This window comes from Phalangium opilio, unplaced genomic scaffold, assembly GCF_054372755.1.
Source record: "Phalangium opilio isolate 3A_F unplaced genomic scaffold, DU_Popi_V2 ptg000046l_1, whole genome shotgun sequence".
Taxonomy (NCBI): domain Eukaryota; kingdom Metazoa; phylum Arthropoda; class Arachnida; order Opiliones; family Phalangiidae; genus Phalangium; species Phalangium opilio.
Genome location: NW_028324169.1, coordinates 6,356,928 through 6,378,748, shown reverse-complemented (window position 1 = coordinate 6,378,748; position 21,821 = coordinate 6,356,928). Strand labels below are relative to the sequence as shown.

Genomic DNA, 21,821 nt, shown 5'->3' with positions numbered 1-21,821 from the left:
AAACGTTGGCAACGTCTGATACGTATGGTCTGCCTAAAGAATTAACGCTCGCTTGTGGCGCCAGATACATGATGACTAACAATGTTGATACGTCTGTCGGACTTACAAATGGGGCAACAGGTTGCTTAAGAAAAATATAGCACTACACAAATAGGCTCGGTGAACAAATTCCATTTAGGGTTTGGATTGAGTTTGCTGATGCTAATGTTGGAAAGTTGTTGAGAAAAAAGAGTCATGGATTATACGAGCAGAATAACTTTAACAGGATTTGGACTCCTGTCGAGAAAGTTACTAAGGCATTCAGTAGAAAATGGAGGCAAAATAATGTTTCGGTCTCTAGGAAACAGTTTCCTTTGGTCATTTCTGACTGGCTATTACGATACACAAGAGTCAAGGTGATACGTATTCGTCTGTAGTAGTGCATTGTAATAAAAGAAAGAAATTAGAGAGAGCTTATTTATACGTTGCTTGTAGTAGAGCGAGAAATGCCTCTGGTTTGTATATTGAGGGTAAATTTCAAGTTCCAAATGCGCCTAAAAACAAACAAGTTGAATTGGAAATTAAAAGATTACGAGATACGAAGAGTATTGCGTTACCGTTCTTGAACGAACCGGTTTACATTTATGTTCACAATGTGCAGTCCTTAAACGCACATTTGGAAGATATTTTAGCAGACACCGTAGTAAGAAATGCCCAGTCATTATGCTATGTTGAAACGTGGAAGAAAGAAAATGATGAGTTTCATGTGCCATCCTTTAAGGGGTGGTATTTATCTGCCAAGAACGGCACGTAGAATTGCATTTGGGTCTTCCATTTATTTAAAAGATACACCAGAAAATGTAGTTAACGATTTGAATATTAGGGTTTTACGAACCGATAGATCTTTCAGAAATTCGCATGTGGAACGTTGCTGGTTGGATGTTTCCATTGAAAATGAACCGATGACTGTTGTTTTGTTGTACAAATCGCCTGGAGCGAGTTTGAGATCAGTTTTTGAGGATTTAAATCCTTTATTCGATATTAGATATGATGCCTCTATTCCGACAGTTTTGTGGGAGATTTTAACATTAATTCTTTAAAAAGTAAAACGGCACTGAAGATGTTCTTTGATTTCTTTGATATCACACTTATGCCTGGCCTTGAAGAGAAAGTATCAACAGACTATCATTGCCAGTTAGATTTAGCGTTCAGAAACAAACTATTCCGAGACAGATTCGAGGCCTGTTACAGAGAAACTTACTACTCGTATCATAAAGGAATATGTTTTGTTAAAAAGGAATAGGGGTGTCTGTTGTCCTAGCTGTAATAGCTTTGTTAATTAATAGTTGATGGAATTCCTAGCATTGTTACCTCGTCTCAAGTGAAAATACTCAACAGATTATCATTGCTAATTATATTTATGCTTTGAAAACAGAGCTTTATAGACCGAAACGAAGCCTTTTATAGAGAAAACTATTATTCTTATCACAAAGAAATGTTTTGTTGAAAAAAAAGAAGTTCAAAGCTGGCAAATCTTGGTGTATAAAGACATATTTATCAAGCGACCAGTAGTAGATAAAAGTGGGTGGAGAGGGTGGCTGTATCTACTTGGCTTACCCGGGAGGTTCTTAGCCTGTAATTAATTAATTAATTCGAGCGGTGGCGGTAAGGTAAGATGAAACGTCATACCCTTCTATCTCTTAGTCCGCCTACTGGGCTCTTACAAAAGCGCGACCAAAGGGAGATACATAGTCTACTCCCCTCTCTACCACCACTACTGTATTACACGTCATGCCTGTATAAAACTACGTACATGGCTTGCAAAATCGGCCTTTGACTCTGGGGTTCCGTTAGGCAAATTGCTAAATGGCTTGCAAAATCGCCTTTAACTCTGGGGTTCCGTTAGGCAACTTGCTAAATGGCTTGCAAAACGCCCTTTAACTCTGGGGTGCCGTTAGGCAACTTGCTAAATGGCTTGCAAAAACGCCCTTTAACTCTGAGGTTCCGTTAGCCAACTTGCTAAATGGCTTGCAAAAACGCCCTTTAACTCTGGGGTTCCATTAGCCAACTTCCTAAATGGCTTGCAAAAACGCCCTTTAACTCTGGGGTTCCGTTAGCCAACTTGCTAAATGGCTTGCAAAAACGCCCTTTAACTCTGGGGTTCCGTTAGCCAACTTCCTAAATGGCTTGCAAAAACGCCCTTTAACTCTGGGGTTCCGTTAGCCAACTTGCTAAATGGCTTGCAAAAACGCCCTTTAACTCTGGGGTTCCGTTAGCCAACTTCCTAAATGGCTTGCAAAAACGCCCTTTAACTCTGGGGTTCCATTAGCCAACTTGCTAATTCAAACAAGGACGATCCTTGATTCAAATTGCAACATTCCTGTGCGGAATAAATAGTTTTGGGGCTATTCACGAATTACGTGTCATGAAAAGGGTTGGAGGAGGGGGGGGTCCAGGCAATGTTACGTAACAAATCATAATTTGACCTAAAAACCTATTAGATAGTATAAATTTATTATGCAAGACATTTCTTATTAGGATTAGCACTAAAATGTCGACTTATTTCTTATGATTTAGAGAGAAATAGACCAGGAAGTTTTATAGTCTCAAAATACTACTAAACAGGGGGTTAAAGCAGTTTGTTACGTAATTAAGGGGGTGAACACTCCCGATTGTTACTTTTTGTTGTGGGGGCAGGGGGTGGTTATGTAAATTTGCTATTCAATTGTTTTCAGGTCTCATTTGGTTTCATGGCGCTACCTACTGGGAGTTCTGTATCAATGAACGTTGTAGTTGTCCATCAAGTTCTGTTGTCTAGATGTATGTTAATGTCAGGAATTTGAACTAATTGAGGATTGATAGTGGATTCAAAATTGAGAAATTGCGTTTAATTTAAAATAATTTACTGCTTTAGTCGATGTGCGACAAAAATTACGTTCACAGCCATTTCCCAAACGATCCCGTTTAGTAAGTCTTGGTCCAAAACCGAGCTTCGGGCAAAGTCACTGGATGTATGGTATAAAGTGACGTTCACAGCCATTTTCCAAACGATCCCGTTTAGTAAGTCTTGGCCAAAAACCGAGCTTCGGGCAAAGTCACTGGATGTGTGGTATAAAGTGACGTTCACAGCCATTTCCCAAACGATCCCGTTTAGTAAGTCTTGGCCAAAAACCGAGCTTCGGGCAAAGTCACTGGATGTATGGTATAAAGTGACGTTCACAGCCATTTCTCAAAAGATTGTGAGAGAGGAAATTATCTAAACGTAGTAACATTGGTGCGAGTGTAAAATCTAAATGGCATTTTGTCTTCAGGAATGTGTGCCAATTCTGGGATATTTGCATGATAGATCCACTATTGCAGTAAATTACTTGTGACATTCTTTTACGATAAGAAAGTATCTTTATTCAGTTAATAGTGGGTTGGAAATCCCTATTTGTTTTAAGTACCAACATTCATTCCTCTAGAGAACAGAACTTATCAGGAAGCAACAATTATCACCAGGACTTCATTATTGGCTTCTTTAACATCTGAAGCCGTGATATTAAATTTTGTTGTTGAATGTATGACTTTGTTACTAAATTATGGGCAAAAATTAAGTTTTTAAAAAAAAAACAAAAGTTCTGTTTTTTATTGTTTAAAACACTATTTGTTGTTTTAAACTGTTTTTTAAACAAGTAGTAAAAAACACAAAAAAAACTAGTTTTAAACATGTTTAAAATCACTTTTCCAGTTCTAATAGTCTAAATATTATATATCGCGGCTCTACATTTAAGCCACTAGTGCTGCTAGCGCAGGGCACTTATTTTCACAGCCTACCTGATTAAAAAAAGTCTTGGTTTGGACCAAGACAGAAAAAACAAACGATGAGAGTGACGTTTATCAATTGACTGAAGTTCCGATATATCAATTATTCTTTGTTTATATTAATTTAATCCTTAATCACTATTTAATTAAAACCACTCATTTAATTGTTAATCGATTTATTCCCTCCAATATAATTGAAAAAATTACATATTTACGGTTTTTCAAGAGCAAGTTACATTTTCCGAAATTATTTTATGATATTATTTTGAAGGAAGTACTTGTTGAGAGAATAATATTGAATATGTGAAATATTCTACTGGCTGTTTATAAAGAGCAAGAACTCCTAAAATTCAGAATTTCAAGGTGTCAGAAATTGTCCGTGTGTAATTAGAACCATTGACAGCTTGAACCCAAAGCGAGTATCATACACCTAGACCAACTGACCACGAAAACGTATTGAGAAGAAAAACACCAAAATCGAACACTCCTAAATTTATAGGCCTAATATAAAGCTGTAAGACTGGACCCTTCGGGATTTGAACCCGGTACCACTCGCATCCAGTGCGAATATCATACCTCTAGACTAATGGACCACGAACACGTACTACGAAGTCAAACGCGAAAATCAAGAGCTCCTAAAATTTAGAATTTGAAGATCTAAGAAAGGATCGTTGCCAGGATTCGCCAAAATTTTGTTAAAAACACGAATAAAGTTAGATTTTCCGAAAATATTTTGTCATGAAATTAATTATTTAGAAGGGAGTACGTGTTGAGGGATACCAATATTGAATATCTGAAATATTCTACTAGGAGCAAGCGATCTTTTCAAAAGGAAAATGTAATTTTTTATATAGCGGATACAAAATGAAACGTGATGCGTGAATTTATACATTCCTAAATGCTTGATTTCTTTTGTGGCCACTATTAAGGAATTTCCGCTTCCGTACTTCAGAGTTTCTTGGTCAGAACTCATCATACATTTGAAACATCACCACCTCTTACTACATTGTAGGCGCTTCATGTTTTCCGTTTACGGATTAAGCGTATTAATTTTAGCACTGTCAAGGGCCTGGCTTCATATATTACGCGTAATCACTTAAGAACAGTAAAATGTACCAACAGTGTAGAGAAACCACATAGAAGAAACGTTGTTGCTTTGTTTTAAGTAGACGACAAAATAAGTTTATCCTTAATCATATTTTTTGAATATCAGTCTTCAATACAGATTGGTAACGAATAAATCAACTGATAGGGTTTCCAAACAATTAAACACCCATATGAAACAGACGAGTTATTGGAAGGTTTTGACTGAATCTTATTATTTCTGTTATATGATCTTTTCGCTCATTTTCAAATAAAAAGAGTTGAAAATATGCGAAATTTCTCTCCATAAAAAAACATGTTTAAAACTTTTTGTTTAAAACGTTTTAAACAAATTTTGGTTTTTTTTAAAGGCTGTTTAAAACAAGTTTTAAACAAGAGTTTAAAACAAATTGTTTAAAACCTGCCAACCCTGGTTGCGCAATTAATGCATTTGTTACTAAATTATTGATGTTGCAAAATTGATGAGTTTGTAGTATAATTGATAAGTTCGTTGTACTTGGTTCAGTTTTAAGGTTACGAAAAGAAAATATTAATATAAATAAATATAAATTGAAATATAAACTCATTGTCTTTCTATATAGCTTTAAATGGTGGTACGAGTGGAATATTACAGCTTAATTTTGTGTGTCGGAAACTTGGTGGAGTGATGGACATAAACAATAAGAATGACCTTGATGAATTTTAGGAATCATTCATTATACTGGTAAGCTAAGAGTAAGGTGAGGTATAGCGGGAGAACAGTGCCTACACGGCAACTAAGAGATATTAAAGGCGCTTGAACAGTTTACCATCGTAAAATTAATTTCCTGCAGTTGCCAAGCAATAAAAGTGATTGCCATCTCCACTACGCGAGGTAATCTTTTGGTTTTCCCAACTTTTTTTTAAGACAAGTTTGAACGCGTCTAGCGAGAACTCGAATATGGAAGGTTTAAAGAGGTGGGAAATTGGAAATTCGAGTCATTTTTGAATAGGCCTTTCCAAAAAATGGCCCAATGGGGGTTGTAAATTTTTGCAAGTCGAGAAAGAACATATAATCTGCCTTGTCAGTGTTCAAGCAATTATTCACTATTTTGTGGATTTTAATAATTATTAGTCAGGCAGCTAATTTGTTTCCCAACGTTTGGTTCCTTCGGTGCTACTAAGGCTTAGTTGTCTTGTGTTTTGTAACTTCAAAGCTTTTGACGCGTGCCTAACAGAAAGAAAGGGTTGACCATATGTTGTATTCCAAATTGTAAGAACAATACAAGGGATAAATAAGGGGTTTCATTTCACATATTCCCGAAATACGAGTGTGTACGAGACGAATGAATACGAAGAATCGCTTGTGTTAAAAGCAAAATTCACATTAAGCCTTGGCCTTTTAATGAGTGCAATGATGATCAAAAGCGAAGAGCGCTGTTGTTTGTGGTGTCCATTTTCGAAAAGATTTCAAGATATTCATTCCAAAAGACTAAACTTTAAGTCTCCAAGGCTTAATATGGTTTGTGTGGACTCTTTCCGTCTGCTATTCTATATGAAAAAGTGCGTGCAGTGCTATCAACTGCTTTAGTAGACAGGACCCACGGTTAATACTCAAAGATTGGCAGACCTGCAATACGAAGGGTACCAGTCAGTCTGGGAAATAAGGATATTTTTTAAACCAGTCCTTGGGACCAGTGACCCCCTAGTGTCCTAAATAATAAACTGGTCTCAGGACTGGTCCACACCTTTGTTCTCCTATAGATTTGCAATTAATAAACTGGTCCCGAGGACCAGTAACCCCCACTTCTTGAATTAAAAAACTAGTCCAAGCAATTAATAAACTGGTTTTGGACCAGAGGAAGTGTGCTATTTCCCAGACTGGTACCAGTTTCCAAATTTTGTCGAGAAAAGGGGGACTGAAACACAGAATTATGGCGAATAAATGGAAAGGAATATTCGTTCTATTTGCATCAAGGTTTGAGATTATATGAACACGTGGGGGTACATAAAGGCTGGACTGAAAAACCTTTTAATGAACTGAAGTGACTTAGTTTCATACCAGGGTGCTGTTTTGACGCTGCAAAACATTGAGCACTTTATAATAAAAAAAAGAGAGGTGTTGGTATATCGTATACGATGTGGCTAAAAATGTGTCTAAAATAGGCAATATATGTTTTTAATGTATGGTTCGTTTTATTTTTATTTTGCGCCATCTAGCGATGAGCGCAAAATATTGGGGAGCATAAACGATAAGTTTAACTCCTCCTTCGTTTCGTCTTCGTCACACCGCTTATTGGACGGCGTCGAAAACCCCGCCTTAATTTTCACCCTCAGCTGTCAGTCAACTATAGCTTTAGAATATGTATACAGTACGCAAACAGAAGGGCAATAGCAGAGCTAGCCGTAGCCCAGAGGTAAAGCGCTCGACCGTTTTTTCCTCGTGGATTGTTTTAAAACCCACGCTAGCGCGTTCGAGACGACCTTGAAATTTTGGTTAAAATTTTTTATTTATTTTAAGCTATTTAATTCATTTACAAAATATTATTTTAAATTATATAAATTAATTATTTTAAATAATATGAAAAAATAATATTTTAAATAGTAATTTGAAATATAATTTTAAATATATTTTGGAAAATGCCAGGTGTTGATTTCGCTAAAATATACGAGATGTCGCCAGTGTTTCCACTTTGCGGCGAAAAGATCCGTTTTTGGCGAAAATCGAGTCTCAGTCTCTCAGACAGCCTTGAAAATAAGGATATTTTTATTGGACAATGTCTAGTGTCCTGTGCCTATTTCCGGCCCTGAACTGGCTATATAAAGCGGTTTCTCCATGAGACTCCATCTCACTTCCTCTGCGCTCTGCGTTTTCTCGCTCCTGCAAGTCTGTTTTCGATGTGAATTATTGACTGTGGAGCTACTATTCTTAATGCTATTTCTACATTAATTAATCCAGCGAGATAACCTAATTTTTAATTTTATTTCATATTTATTGCTTTATTATAATAGGAGATAGGACTTATAATCTGTGCTTAATTTATACGAGATGTGGCGCAAAATTGTAATGGTCCTCTTGGGACCCTTGTTTTCTCTGCAGTGAAATTGGAATTTTGTACAGTTAGTGGTTTTTCCTGTTTTTTTTTTAAATAAATGCGTTTAGCTGGGTATCTTGGAGTTGAAGAATTCCCTGAGTCCCTTTTTCTTGATTGAACCCGTAAAGAATTTTATAATATTAGTTTATTTGCTCTAGTTGTTGTAATTGTGATGTGTTATTACCAAAATCGTCTTAGTTAAGTGAGCGGATATAATACGCTGAGTGAAGTTTGTTCCAAAGAGAGTTTTTCCCCTTATGTCCTCCTTTTCTGGCATAGCAAAAGATTTAACATGGTCGCCGAAATTGTCAATTATGTTTTTCCTTCTAAATGATTCTACGTCGAGCATTCTTTTTAAGGTAAAACACGTAACAGCTTCGAGGCATTTCTTGGTATTGTTCTATGAAAAGCAGCGCAAAACTCAAATAAAAATAGGTAAATATACATTTCTTTTATAGGATAACTAGCTGAAAAATTACACAGACGTACATTTGTATCAAGCAGAGCGTGTTCTAAATATGCCAACTGGAACGACAGTTCACTTTCTCGTTCTATCAATTTTGTTCTACTGAAAGACATTGTTTAGATAATAGATTTGGTTCCTCGAAAAGTCGATCGAGCGTTGGAACAAAATTGTAGTCACTCAAATGGATATCAATTCCGACGTTCTAGAAAATAAAATATGAACACACTTTGTATTAAGGGCTACATTGGAATTTATTTCCTATACATTCCATTGTAACATTAACAAACAAGGTATTCTTGGGACTAAAGTGAAATGAAATTAATCAAACTTTGAGCACTTAAAAGGGTGTAAAAGTTAATTATATAAACGGGTTTGCGGAATGCTAGTAGCACAATTAAACATCTAATAATTCTTACCTCAATACTTTCTTTCACATTTATGTTGGTTTGTTGCACGATATTGAAATAAGGAAATTTGTTTATAATCTCCTCCAAATTTGCGTATGTAGTCATATTACAATGTTTCCCTAGCGTTCCGATAAATGATGATAATAAAAAACACTTAAATAACCGTTTAGATTACGCGACTAATTAACGATCCCTTAAATTACGCGACAGTTTAAAAACCCCTTAAATTACGCGACTAATTAACGACCCTTAAATTACGCGACTGATTAACGATCCCTTAAATTACGCGACTAATTAACGATCCCTTAAATTACGCGACTAATTAACGATCCCTTAAATTACGCGACAGTTTAAAAAACCCTTAAATTACGCGACAGTTTAAAAACCCCTTAAATTACGCAACAGTTTAAAAACCCCTTTAATTACGCGACAGTTTAAAAACCCCTTTAATTACGCGACCGTTTAAAAACCCCTTAAATTACGCGACAATTTAAAAACCCCTTAAATTACGCGACAATTTAAAAACCCCTTAAATTACGCGACAATTTAAAAACCCCTTAAATTACGCGACAATTTAAAAACAAATTAAATTACGCGACAATTTAAAAACCCCTTAAATTACGCGACAATTTAAAAACCCCTTAAATTACGCGACTAATTAACGATCCCTTAAATTACGCGACTAATTAACGATCCCTTAAATTACGCGACAGTTTAAAAAACCCTTAAATTACGCGAGTTTAAAAAACCCTTAAATTACGCGACAGTTTAAACACCCCTTAAATTACGCGGCACTTTAAAAACCCCTTAAATTACGCGGCACTTTAAAAACCCCTTAAATTACGCGGCACTTTAAAAACCCCTTAAATTACGCGGCACTTTAAAAACCCCTTAAATTACGCGGCACTTTAAAAACCCCTTAAATTACGCGGCACTTTAAAAACCCCTTAAATTACGCGACAGTTTAAAAACCCCTTAAATTTCGCGACAGTTTAAAAACCCCTTAAATTTCGCGACAGTTTAAAAACCCCTTTAATTACGCGACAGTTTAAAAACCCCTTAAATTACGCGACAGTTTAAAAACCCCTTAAATTACGCGACAGTTTAAACACCCCTTAAATTACGCGACAGTTTAAACACCCCTTAAATTACGCGACAGTTTAAACACCCCTTAAATTACGCGACAGTTTAAACACCCCTTAAATTACGCGGCACTTTAAAAACCCCTTAAATTGCGCGGCACTTTAAAACCCCCTTAAATTGCGCGGCACTTTAAAAACCCCTTAAATTTCGCGACAGTTTAAAAACCCCTTAAATTACGCGACAATTTAAAAACCCATTAAATTACGCGACAATTTAAAAACCCCTTAAATTACGCGACAATTTAAAAACCCCTTAAATTACGCGACTAATTAACGATCCCTTAAATTACGCGACTAATTAACGATCCCTTAAATTACGCGACAGTTTAAAAAACCCTTAAATTACGCGAGTTTAAAAAACCCTTAAATTACGCGACAGTTTAAACACCCCTTAAATTACGCGGCACTTTAAAAACCCCTTAAATTACGCGGCACTTTAAAAACCCCTTAAATTACGCGGCACTTTAAAAACCCCTTAAATTACGCGGCACTTTAAAAACCCCTTAAATTACGCGACAGTTTAAAAACCCCTTAAATTTCGCGACAGTTTAAAAACCCCTTTAATTACGCGACAGTTTAAAAACCCCTTAAATTACGCGACAGTTTAAAAACCCCTTAAATTACGCGACAGTTTAAACACCCCTTAAATTACGCGACAGTTTAAACACCCCTTAAATTACGCGACAGTTTAAACACCCCTTAAATTACGCGGCACTTTAAAACCCCCTTAAATTGCGCGGCACTTTAAAAACCCCTTAAATTTCGCGACAGTTTAAAAACCCCTTAATTTACGCGACAGTTTAAAAACCCCTTAAATTACGCGACAGTTTAAAAACCCCTTAAATTACGCGACAGTTTAAAAACCCCTTAAATTCCGCGACAGTTTAAAAACCCCTTAAATTCCGCGACAGTTTAAAAACCCCTTAAATTACGCGACAGTTTAAAAACCCCTTAACTTACGCGACAGTTTAAAAACCCCTTAAATTGCTTGGCCAAAGAACAACCCGTTTAATTAATTTAAAATATACTTACGTTTAAATCTTGCCAAAATCAGGATTGAAAACTTGTTCCAAGGGAAAGGAAACTTGCTTATAATAAATGAATAACGCGTGGTAAATTAATGAAAGTTCCGTACTAATTGAAAGTTCTTGTTGAAATAACGCATAACGCGCTCTAACAAGATTTCACGGTAGGGAAAAAAGAAAGAGCCATCCGAGGCTGATATCAAAGGTTGCTAGAACAAACGCTTTCAGCGCATGCCCGAAAACGCCAATTTGTCTCTCTTTAAAGAAAGTTATAGACGGAGAAACGGAAATAGGTCAAATGTGACGTCGAAACCTCTATTTTTCTAGTTTTCGCGATGCAACGAGTTCTTAGTGGGTAGGCATATTTCAGAAAGAGCCAATGCTAGGGAAAATAGAGGTTTCGACGTCACATTTGACCTATTTCCGTTTTTCGGTCTATAATCTTTAAGGTCTATGTCAAGCCAACCTGGGAAAGGGGAGAGGTTTTTCGTGGGACATTGGTGTTTTCTCATTTTGAATCTTGTGTTTCAAATTAAAAAATTCACAACTTTATTAACTAATTAATGCAATTCATGAATTTAATTAGCGGCTTTATAAGTTACATATTTTAAACTTCGCAAATCTATTTCGATTAACCACTACAGCAGGTGTAAATACGCGGGTGCACAAAATTTTCTCCAATTTGAACAACAGGAAGAGAAGATATATGGGAATTTGGAATTGTAAGTTTAATGTCATTTAAGTTAATGTTATTTAAGAAAATTCACGTTTTCTCCACGATTATCAAAAGATTTGAATGTTGTCTTTTGGTTAATAAAGTTGCGAATTTTTTAATTTGAAACACAAGTTTCAAAATGAAAAAAAAACCAATGTCCGACGAAAAAATCCTCCCCCCGTCCTAGGTTGGCTTAAGATCGACCTACGGCCGTATTCTGCAGAAAAGTTAAGCTCCTCCTTCTGCCCTTGGCTCGCTGGTTGGACCGTCAACCACTGCCCTTGGCCTTTTCATTGGCTACGTCTACCGATGACGTTCCATGCCTTGGCTCAGTGATTGGTGCAAATTCCGCGCAGACTCAGATGTAAACTATCAAATTTATACACCAAATTCAAAATGTTTTTTCATAAACTGACAAATGAGTTACCGGTTAAACACCGGTTTTACTGGTTGCTTCGGTAACGCTATATGCTGAACGCACTTACAGCAGACGACATTTCAACCTCAACCTCCCGACGTTGATCAACGTGTCGAGTAAAGTGGTGAGTGTAATTTATGAAGGATTAATTAATTTATGAAGTATTCAACTAAACTCTTTAATTTCCCCCTTAAAAATCCGATTTAAATAAAAACACAACATTTAATTTATTTCTTTTATTATTTATTACTTATTCAGATTGTGTGGCAACTGTCGATCGCAGTATAAAGGTCACTGCAGTAAAAAGGTGAGAGGGCTGATCGCCCGTGGTAACTGAATGGTTAAAGCCTAATTTGAGCACTAAGCATGACCAAAATCGCAAGAGCAACTCCGTGATTCGTTCATGCTCTTGTGGCATTAACAATTTCGCACTTATTATATTCTCATGGAATGGTGTGTTGATGAGCGAGATACACCCATACCCTTTAATCAATATTTATCCTTTCCTCTCTCAGACGAGGTATATCTTCCAACTGCTGACGAAAAAGCTTATCCAGAGACTGAGTGTCAAGCCATTTGCGTCTCGCAACTAACACTGGAAGTCGCGGAAGCGCTTTACTACTGCAAATCGACATAACTTATAAAACATAACCAGTAACCATATTTACACTGAACAGTTACTTGAAAAGTAAGCATTTCAGTATGCAGCAATTGGTATAATCACCCCTTTGTTTCTCATAATATGAATATGGTAAATCTGAAATAGGTCTAATGAATGACAATAGAATAGTTAAGTTATATTTAAAATAGGTATGTGGTCATGAAGACTTCGGAGGATGTAAATTGCAATCATGCAACAGAAAAAAGCAATGAACTCTTGACAGTCAGAAATATGTAAAATTTAATACAAGTGGAAAATAAATTGCCGAATTTTTGGGTTTGAGAGCGTATCGGGACTGATTGGGTGCTGGCATGCTGGTTATAAATAATGTCATCTTGAGTACAGGCTAGACATCATCAACATAATTCTAATGTGAACAGATTAAAAACATGCCATTAACGGTTTTAAAGCATTAAAGGCGGTAACAGACTTTGTCTTCTTTTTTAAACCCCTCCCCGGCTCCACTTAGCTCTATGAGGATGACGAGCACTATCCACACAGGCTCACAACCCCTTTTAATAACAGTCAATGATAACAAAAATCCAACTAATTTAAAAAATGTTATGAAGTGTATCTAATAAATTATTCAATGCATGCATATAACCCATGCAATAAATTTAATTGGCTTATTAAATGAAGCGTCTACTAAATTACAATATAAGTTAACAGTAAACTAACACGTATGCGAAAAATAAATCATAAAATACACGCAAATAAATTAAACGCGAAAAAATAACTATTTATAATGAGAGAATCAAAAAAGTACGTGTCAAATTGGATATTAAAGAAACTTTGGTGAAAATGAATTAATAGAATATCTAAAATGAGTACTATAAAATCACAAAGGAGAATACGATAATCAGAGAGAGTTCATGCCGTCATGAAGAAAGTGCATGCCAAATTGAGCATTGAAAATAATCGAAATACAGGGAGACGTTATTCAAACAACCTATCATGGCATTTAGAAAATTATCTACAGTAAAGTAGAACATGCTTCGCTTGAGCATGTCTTCAAAAATCAAAACTAGTCATTATTTTCAGGTTGCAATGTTTCACTTCGGTCATGATGTTGGCTTGAATACTCTCGGTTTCCAGTCAAAACCTTTAATTTTCATACCTTAGCTTTTCGTATTCGTTCCTAGACCTTTCATTTTCAGTCATTATTTGCCAAACAGACGCAAACATGAGTAGGGCCTCCAAACATGCATTAGCGGAAGCTATGAGCGTTTCTTTGCTTTTCTTACTAGGCAGCGACTAAGCTATAAGAAAGTTTAGCCCATTTATAAATGAAACAATAAAGGAAGGCCATGCATGCAGAAAAAATAGCAAGGAATGATGGAAAAAAGAACAATGAAATGTTGAAGTGAAGAATAAAATTAAAAGGACACCGCAGTAACTCTTAATGGTTAACTGACTTTGCAGCAACCCTCTATCTCAAAAAAATGTCCAAATGAAATTTTCAGAAGGTGGACTATAATACCCTACATTGAATAGAAACCATTCTTATGACCATTTCTGTGTTCTTCAGTGGCAAGTGGATGAGCACCATGTTCATGGAAAGCAGAAGGCTCTTTGAGGAATCTTCAGCAAAAACTGGAGGAAGGCTATTCAAGAAGCTTGCACCCACCTGCAACAAAAAATAATGTTAATAACATGGTTAATACATTACGAGAACTTACCAAGTTTGCAATACGCAGAGCTTCACGTTCTTCTATAACAAGTGGAATATTGTTGAGGAATGCCTTTCATTGTCACCTCGGGAAAGGGTTCTCTGTTGGCGGTGGACATCATTTACCTGCTTTGTAATATGTTATCACATCTTTGTCCTCTCTTACCTAAGTCACTAATGACCAACAAGGGTACAACCTTACTCATAGAGGGAATGCGGCGCCGTTTTAAGTTTTTTTAAACATGTTTCATTACTATGTATAATTCAATACAATAACTACAAATAAATCTTACCAATGTTAGAACATATAAATATACAAAAGTTGAAGATAAATTACACAGGAATGAAACAATTACTGTTTCACCATTACCAATAAAACTACTGACACAAAAATCTGTGTGCCCTTCACATTATGCCTTCATTACGCTGAGGTAGTTGTGGTTCGATGTTATCAAAGCAACAACATAGAAACAGGGAAAGATTTGACGTTTAATACTTAATTCGACAATTACAATTGGTTTTTAATTTTTTATACAAATATGTCAAGCACATTATTTACGTGAAAATATATAACTTACTCAACGTTAAACGATGTTACCTTAACAAGCGGCTGTCTCAAATACGTTGACGTCATTTAAAATTAAAAAAGAGCAGACGGCAAGAAATTACTATTCAGTTCATATGATAGGTGGCGTTAATAGCTTAATCGTTTCCGGTGAAAAGTTGCAGCACTGACCTTTGGCGACAAATTTACACTGTACACTGACCTTACACCGAAATTTGGTTCAACTTGAAACTCAAACTGAACTGAATTCAAAGGCTTATTTTTGCCGGTTGAACCTCCAATCGCTGAGCCAAGGCATGTAACGTCATCGGTAGACGTAGCCAATTAAAAGGCCAAGGGCAATGGTTGACGGTCCAACCAGCGAGCCAAGGGCAGAAGGAGGAGCTTCTCTTCTGCAGAATACGGCCGCTGTTCGTAAAAATATAGCGTGCAAAAGAGAGAAACGTTCTAAGTGGCGAAATTCACTGAAATTGAAAAGATAGTGTGCAAATTTGCACAATCTCTTTTTTCGCAGCAGGAGAGAGGAAAAGTTTGGGATAAATTAAAAAAATAAATATAGTTTTTTGCTGAAAGACGGGACTCTCTCTCGTTTCTCTCTACCACTCGCGTCGTTGGGAACCGTGATGTCAAATTTGCGCCAGAAAGTTGAGCTGAGTCTTTCCTGAGCGACACGTTTATTTTTCGTGGTTGAGGCTTCTAGCACGTTGCAACGTTTGCGAATTTTTTATGAACGGCGCCATTATCATTATAAGATTCTCTCTGATTATAGCGAATTAAGCTTATCGTTAAGCAAACAGAACACTTCAGTTGGACCTCTTTAATTATAAGGTAAGTTTCATATTTATTTTTTTTGCAAAGCTCATTTGAATTGTTAAGCTCAATTATACTTATTAGCAAAGAACTTAGTGAATTTGCCTATTTAAGAGGGTACTTTCCAACGCTCCTTATTCCACCAAGCTCACGTGTTCTAAATTTGAGCAACTTTTCGTCTGACAATTTTTATTTCGATTAAACTAGTGGCAGCCCATGTTCTAAATATGAATAATTTTGGCAGTCCGTGTGAAAGTGGCATGTCCTCCAAACTCGGCTTTCGCTGGCAAAAAACGGAGCCTCGGTAAACCATAAAGATGGCCGCTGCCACTCGCTTGTAGTTAGACCTAAGCCTCGGCTTTACAACGGTTTAAAACTTTAAAATTGACAGTAATTTTATTCGCCTTTTTTATCTCATGTTATCGGAACGCCCGCAGGAAATAATCACAACGGGATACCGAGTTATTTTTTTTTAAAAAAATAAACAGTATATTTGTGTTTTAAACTAGTAATCCTATTATACTCCATGGGATCTATCAAAATAGGCATAGGCAAATAAAAAACTAATAGCGTAATTAATTTGCCGATTCCAAGCGATCCCATGGAGCCATAACAGTAGGGATACAAGTGAAATCACTGATATAGGCTATTGTTTAAAATCCAAGACTCTCGTTGTAATTGCTCCATGCGAGCTCTCTTACGCGGGGGAGTGGGTAGCTGCAGAGTGTCTTAAGGTACAAAGGTACAAATATTCATGTAATGATTTTTTCACCTTTTGACTTTCCATTTTATCTTGCTAGGATATTTTTAGTTTTAGTAAGGAGAGAGGTTTTGTCTTTGCGCTTATCCAGATATAATTTCTTTGGAATTTCATGAAGTTCCTAGTGTAAGCCAAAACTCAAGCCTAAAATCAAGACAGACGACGCGTTCCTTAGGTACACGTGCTCCAAGACGTTACGTCAGTCACACTTTGTTTACATAGATAGGCTCTCCTTTAATAGAAGATTCATGCTATTTACTTCTGATTATGTCTTGAAGCATTTCGGTTTAAATTATGTAATTATAATTTTATTAACGTATTTTTCAGTTTATCGAAATTATATAAAGTGGTTACTTTAAACTTGGTATTATATTCTTGTTCTATTTGTGTCAAAAATGTAGAACGTCACTCAGTTTCCAAGTGGTTAAAACATACCCGTATTTGTCATGGTCATGAGCCATACCGGAAGTTTAAATGTTGTTTTATTTCATGTCCAAACTATTTTACCAAGTACGTGTCCCTTAGAAGCCACTTGTACACAAAGCATTTCCGTGGAGGAATATTTGTAGAAAATACGGGAGAAACTGTTATTAACGGAGAGGGTTCTGATATAAGTTTAGTTCATCATCCCTTGCCCATAAACAACCCTGATCAGATTAATTTAGAGGTAGAAAACCCAGTTGATCCCATTTCAGAGACAGTTGAGCTTAACAACTCTCAATTAGACAGAAACGCTGCTCTTTTTATGTTAGAACTAGGAAATGCATAATGTGCCGGCTTCCGTTACAGCAAGCATATCAAACAGTTTACCGGGATTGATAGGAAACTGTTTAGAAATATAAACAGCATTAAACGCAAATTATCAAAGAGAACCCCAGAATGCCAATAACAACTTTGATAACCAAGCTCGCATAATTACCAACTCTGTACTGGGTGTTATTAACAGTAATTATAAATTGGAAAAAATATTGTAAGGAAAATTTGGATTACGTGGAGCCAGTTGATTATATTTTAGAAACGAAACGGCTAAATGGGGAAACTTTCAAAAATACGCTAAGCTAGGTTCCCATCATTTCTGTCTTAAATAAGTTTTTTCCCATGACGACGTCTGGGAGGAATTTTCAAAGAAAAATATTGAGCATGACCCCGAATTATTAATTGATTACGCAGACGGTGAGATATGTAAAACACATCAACTTTTTTCCAAAGTTGCCAATTTTTTAAGACTCCATTTTTACTTGGACGAAGTTGAGTTAAACAATCCGCTAGGATCAAAAAGGGGAATACATAAAGTTACTTTAATTTACTTTACGATCGGAAATTTCGACCCTTCCCTTCGCAGTAAGCTTAGCAGTATTTATTTGGCAATGGCAGTGAAATACCCCATTTTGCACTACGGATATTCCAAAGTGCTAAAACCAAAAGTTAATAATATTACATACATAAAGTGGGTAAATATTCAAATTTCGTGGGTTTGGCTGTACAATCCATGATAGTTCTTAAGCAGACGACTCTGTCTTAAATGAAAGCCAATCACGATGTCAAAAAAAACCATGTGATAAACCGGATGAACGGCTGACAGAAAGTAGTTCATTTTCCGAGAAAAAACGTTCTGCTAAAATGATGTCTGCACTCTGCGTAGTTCGCGTTTGTTAGGCCCGTGCGGTTTTCATTTTGAAAAGTATTTTACAATCCATTAAACTTAAATTTAAATTACGTACGATAAAATATGCCTCCCAAGAAACCTACGGCAAAAGTTCTTCAGGGATCGTCAAAGATAGCTTCAACTCAATGTAATTTCTACCTGAAATATTGTTTAAGCAAAGGCACTCAATATGAAAAAGCTTCATTTTTGAAAACTGTTATGACTCAAACAGAGGACTTCAGCCCAAATGATTTATTAAATAATGATAAGGAGATAAGTGTTGCGGAATCGCAAGAACCTAACATTTTTGTAAATACTGCCTGAACTCAGTGTGACTTTTTCATAAAACAAATGTGCTCTAGAGAAACGCAAACTTGCATTCATGTTAAAAGCATGTCGTTATGCCAAGAAAATACTACGGATTCATTGAAAGAAAACTGGATCTCAGTGATGATAACTTTGCTAGTGCCAAACGGTTGAATTTAAATACTCTTGGAAACCCACTTACGGTGATAGAAAATTATATACGGCAGTTAAAATCAGGTAAGACTAAGTTTAAATAAGCGGCTAAATTTCTATTAACATTTCTAATTTTGTGGAAGTTAGTATTGTTCTCAATCACAAGAGGAATAGCGATGGGCTACCTCTATTAGAAGTATCTGGAGAAGATTGCGCAGTGTCAATGTCAAATTACAGTGACTTAACAGTAAAATAAATTTTTTCATCAGCCGGAGTCATGACAATTACTACATATTTTTTAAAACTAGCTCCCACTTTGTAATTTACGATGGTGTAAGTTACTGTTTCCACGAAGTTAACAAAGGCTAAGCAGAACTAGGCAATGATAGAGTTTATTGTCCTGGGATTAGAGATGGCCGATACCGATCGATACCGGTACAGACATGAACCGATACCGATCGATACCGGTACAGACATGAACCGATACCGATCGATATCGATATGGTATCGGTTGATTCCTATAGGCGCGTACTAAGAAAGATTTTCGCTTATTAGTTGTTAGATAAACTGAATTCAGGTACTTTTTATATAAATGAGAACTCGTCACGATTGTAATTCATAGAAATGAGATATTATCACTAAGCATGGGCGAATACCAGTTTTTGACTGTCGAGACGAATATCGAATAGTGAAAAATTTTCTTATCGAATACCGAGACGAATAGTTGTTTGGGAACCGAATATCGAATAATTAGGCTTAACTTAAAATTGCCCTTATCGAATAGTTATCGAATAGTCAGAAATAGAAGGATTAATTAAAATAAATTTAAATTATATTTAGAATTTAGATGCGCTATAGCACTTCAGGCCTATTTTCCCATAGAAACTTATACATTAAAAAGTGTAACTGCCATTACTTTTTTAAAACATTTTTAGGGTTAATATTTTTGTTTTCTCGAATAGTTAATCGAATATTTAACGAATAGTTAATCGAATATTTAACGAATAGTTAGTCGAATATTTAACGAATAGTAGGCCCGAATAGTAAAATTCACTATTCGATATTCGTTCGAATACCCGAAATGGGGCTTATCGAATATCGAGACGGTTATTCGTCTCGATATTCGATCGAGTTATTCGTGTTACTCGAGTATTCGCCCATGCTTAATTATCACCATCATTACGTAACGAAAAGACCTAAAAATGTCATGTAGCGTCATTTAACGCATTTTAAACGAGTATCGGTTTAGTATCGGTATCGAACCAACCGATCCGATACTATCGGGAAACCCTGAGTATCGGTGCCGATACCGATATGGTATCGGTACCGGTTCATCCCTACCTAGGATAGATGAGGTATTTAAGTCTAAACAATTTTGAATCTTATTTGCTGTATAACTAACATTCTCGTCTTGGCAGAATGAGGGTCCAATTTCGACACTAAAAACCTGGTAAAGATAGATTTTCCATTCAGACGATACCAGTCATCAGATTGCCTTGTTTGGTTTATACCACCAACAAATGTTCCAAAAGATGAACTGAAATGTAAACATTTCCAATGTGGAAAGTGTCGATATCTTAGCCGATAATAAGAAATTTTTAAATCCATAATTAGAAAAGAGGCAGCCCCCTGTAGTCTAACAATCGCAGATGGGAATCTTTATTGTTTTTTGTTTAACAATTATATCCTAAAGAAAAAGAAGGAGATGGAAGCAGTTACTCCACGAACCAAACAAAAAGGCTTTCTATTGGATCAAAATGTCGATATGCCGGATTAACGCCTAAATCCAGATCGAAGAGGATCAGTGAGAATAAGCAACATCGTGCCAAGCTGAATAAGAAAATCAAGAAGTTGGAAAAAAGTTAGAAGAATCTAGCGTAGAGTTAAGCGAGGCTCAGTGTAAACAAATGAAAGTTATTATGTCTGAGATAAATGATAAAGGTGCTGCTGCGCTTGAGCAACTTTTCAAAGAAACTGGCCGCAAGAACAAACTTTTAGAGCGCGCCCTTAGACATTCTTGGAAATTAGACTCAAAGCGTAATGGCTTCTTTGAAGATCAAGAGAAATGCATAAAAGCATCTACTGGAAATCGCTGGAGTGCTTTAACTTATCGAATCGCCCTTAGTGTATATTCCAGATCCCCCGCTGCATACGAATCATTGGCTTCTTTTGATATTTTAAAACTTCCTAGTGTGCATTCACTTCGTGATAAGATGAGAAAAATTCCTGGCAAGGCTGGATTTGACTTAATTTATCTTAAAGAAGAAGGTGAACGGTTTCACGAGTATGTGAAAACATACCCGGGAAATAATAAACCACCAACTGATGGGGCGATAATTTTTGATAAGGTCAAGGTAACAGGAAAGCTCATATGGAATTCTAGCAATAACGAGTTTATTGGATGCGCACTAAATCCTTCAACTTACCCAAGTATGGAGGACATGTACAAAGAAAGTACGATAGCTGAAGCATTAGAAGCGGAATACGTTCAACAATTCCTTTGGCGATGCGTCGCCGGAAAATATGATATTATAGGGCCTTATTTTATGCTAGCAAAATCAGCATCTCAGGCATTCATACTAAACACACTATTCAAGGTCATTTGGGCTTTTCAATCAGTTGGTTTAGAGGCCACTGTCTTAGTTTGGGATGGAGGAAGTAACAATGTAGCAGCACTTCGAACTACTTTGGACTCTAAAAAGCCCTTTGGTCACACTGTTAATGATGATGGAACTATCATTTTTGACATAACACCTCGATTTGTTCATCCATTCCTCGAAGAGCGATACATACATTGGGTTATTTGCCCAACACATCAACTAAAGAACATGGTCCATGCGCTGAATAAATCTCAGGAAAAAGGTTCAAAAGATTTTACAATTCTTGGTGATATCAAATTCGGGTGGCACCAAATTATAGATATGTATGAAAGGGAAGTAAACAGAAGAGAAAGCAATGACCTTGCTCAAGTGAAAGGTCTGTGTCTAGCCTACATCGAAATAGACTCATGGACCAAACTAAATGTTAAAGCAGCGTTAATCATGCAAGACCTAAAAGTACTCGGTGAATTGTATAATTACGCCCATCCAAAAACAGGACCTCCACCCATGGACAAAGATGCTGTAATGGCTTGTCATGA

At 36.3% G+C, this 21,821-nt stretch overlaps 2 long non-coding RNA genes across 4 annotated transcripts; one reads left to right on the top strand and one right to left on the bottom strand.

The window, feature by feature from the left end:
- The first annotated feature begins 12,181 nt into the window (after positions 1 to 12,181).
- Positions 12,182 to 13,062, top strand: LOC149676472 (uncharacterized). Of its 2 annotated transcripts, XR_016366713.1 has the most exons (3): positions 12,182 to 12,237; positions 12,372 to 12,420; positions 12,629 to 13,062. It is a non-coding gene; the product is annotated as an uncharacterized LOC149676472 (long non-coding RNA). The 2 variants fall into 2 exon arrangements; XR_016366714.1 differs by lacking the exons at positions 12,182 to 12,237; positions 12,372 to 12,420 and adding an exon at positions 12,425 to 12,566.
- On the bottom strand, positions 12,335 to 15,088 carry LOC149676471 (uncharacterized). Of its 2 annotated transcripts, none has more exons than XR_016366712.1 (5): positions 14,610 to 15,088; positions 14,454 to 14,545; positions 14,260 to 14,401; positions 12,795 to 12,870; positions 12,335 to 12,734 (listed from the first exon to the last, which is right to left on the bottom strand). It is a non-coding gene; the product is annotated as an uncharacterized LOC149676471 (long non-coding RNA). The 2 variants fall into 2 exon arrangements; XR_016366711.1 differs by having other exon boundaries at positions 14,260 to 14,719; positions 14,814 to 14,869; positions 15,022 to 15,071.
- Positions 15,089 to 21,821: the final 6,733 nt, after the last annotated feature.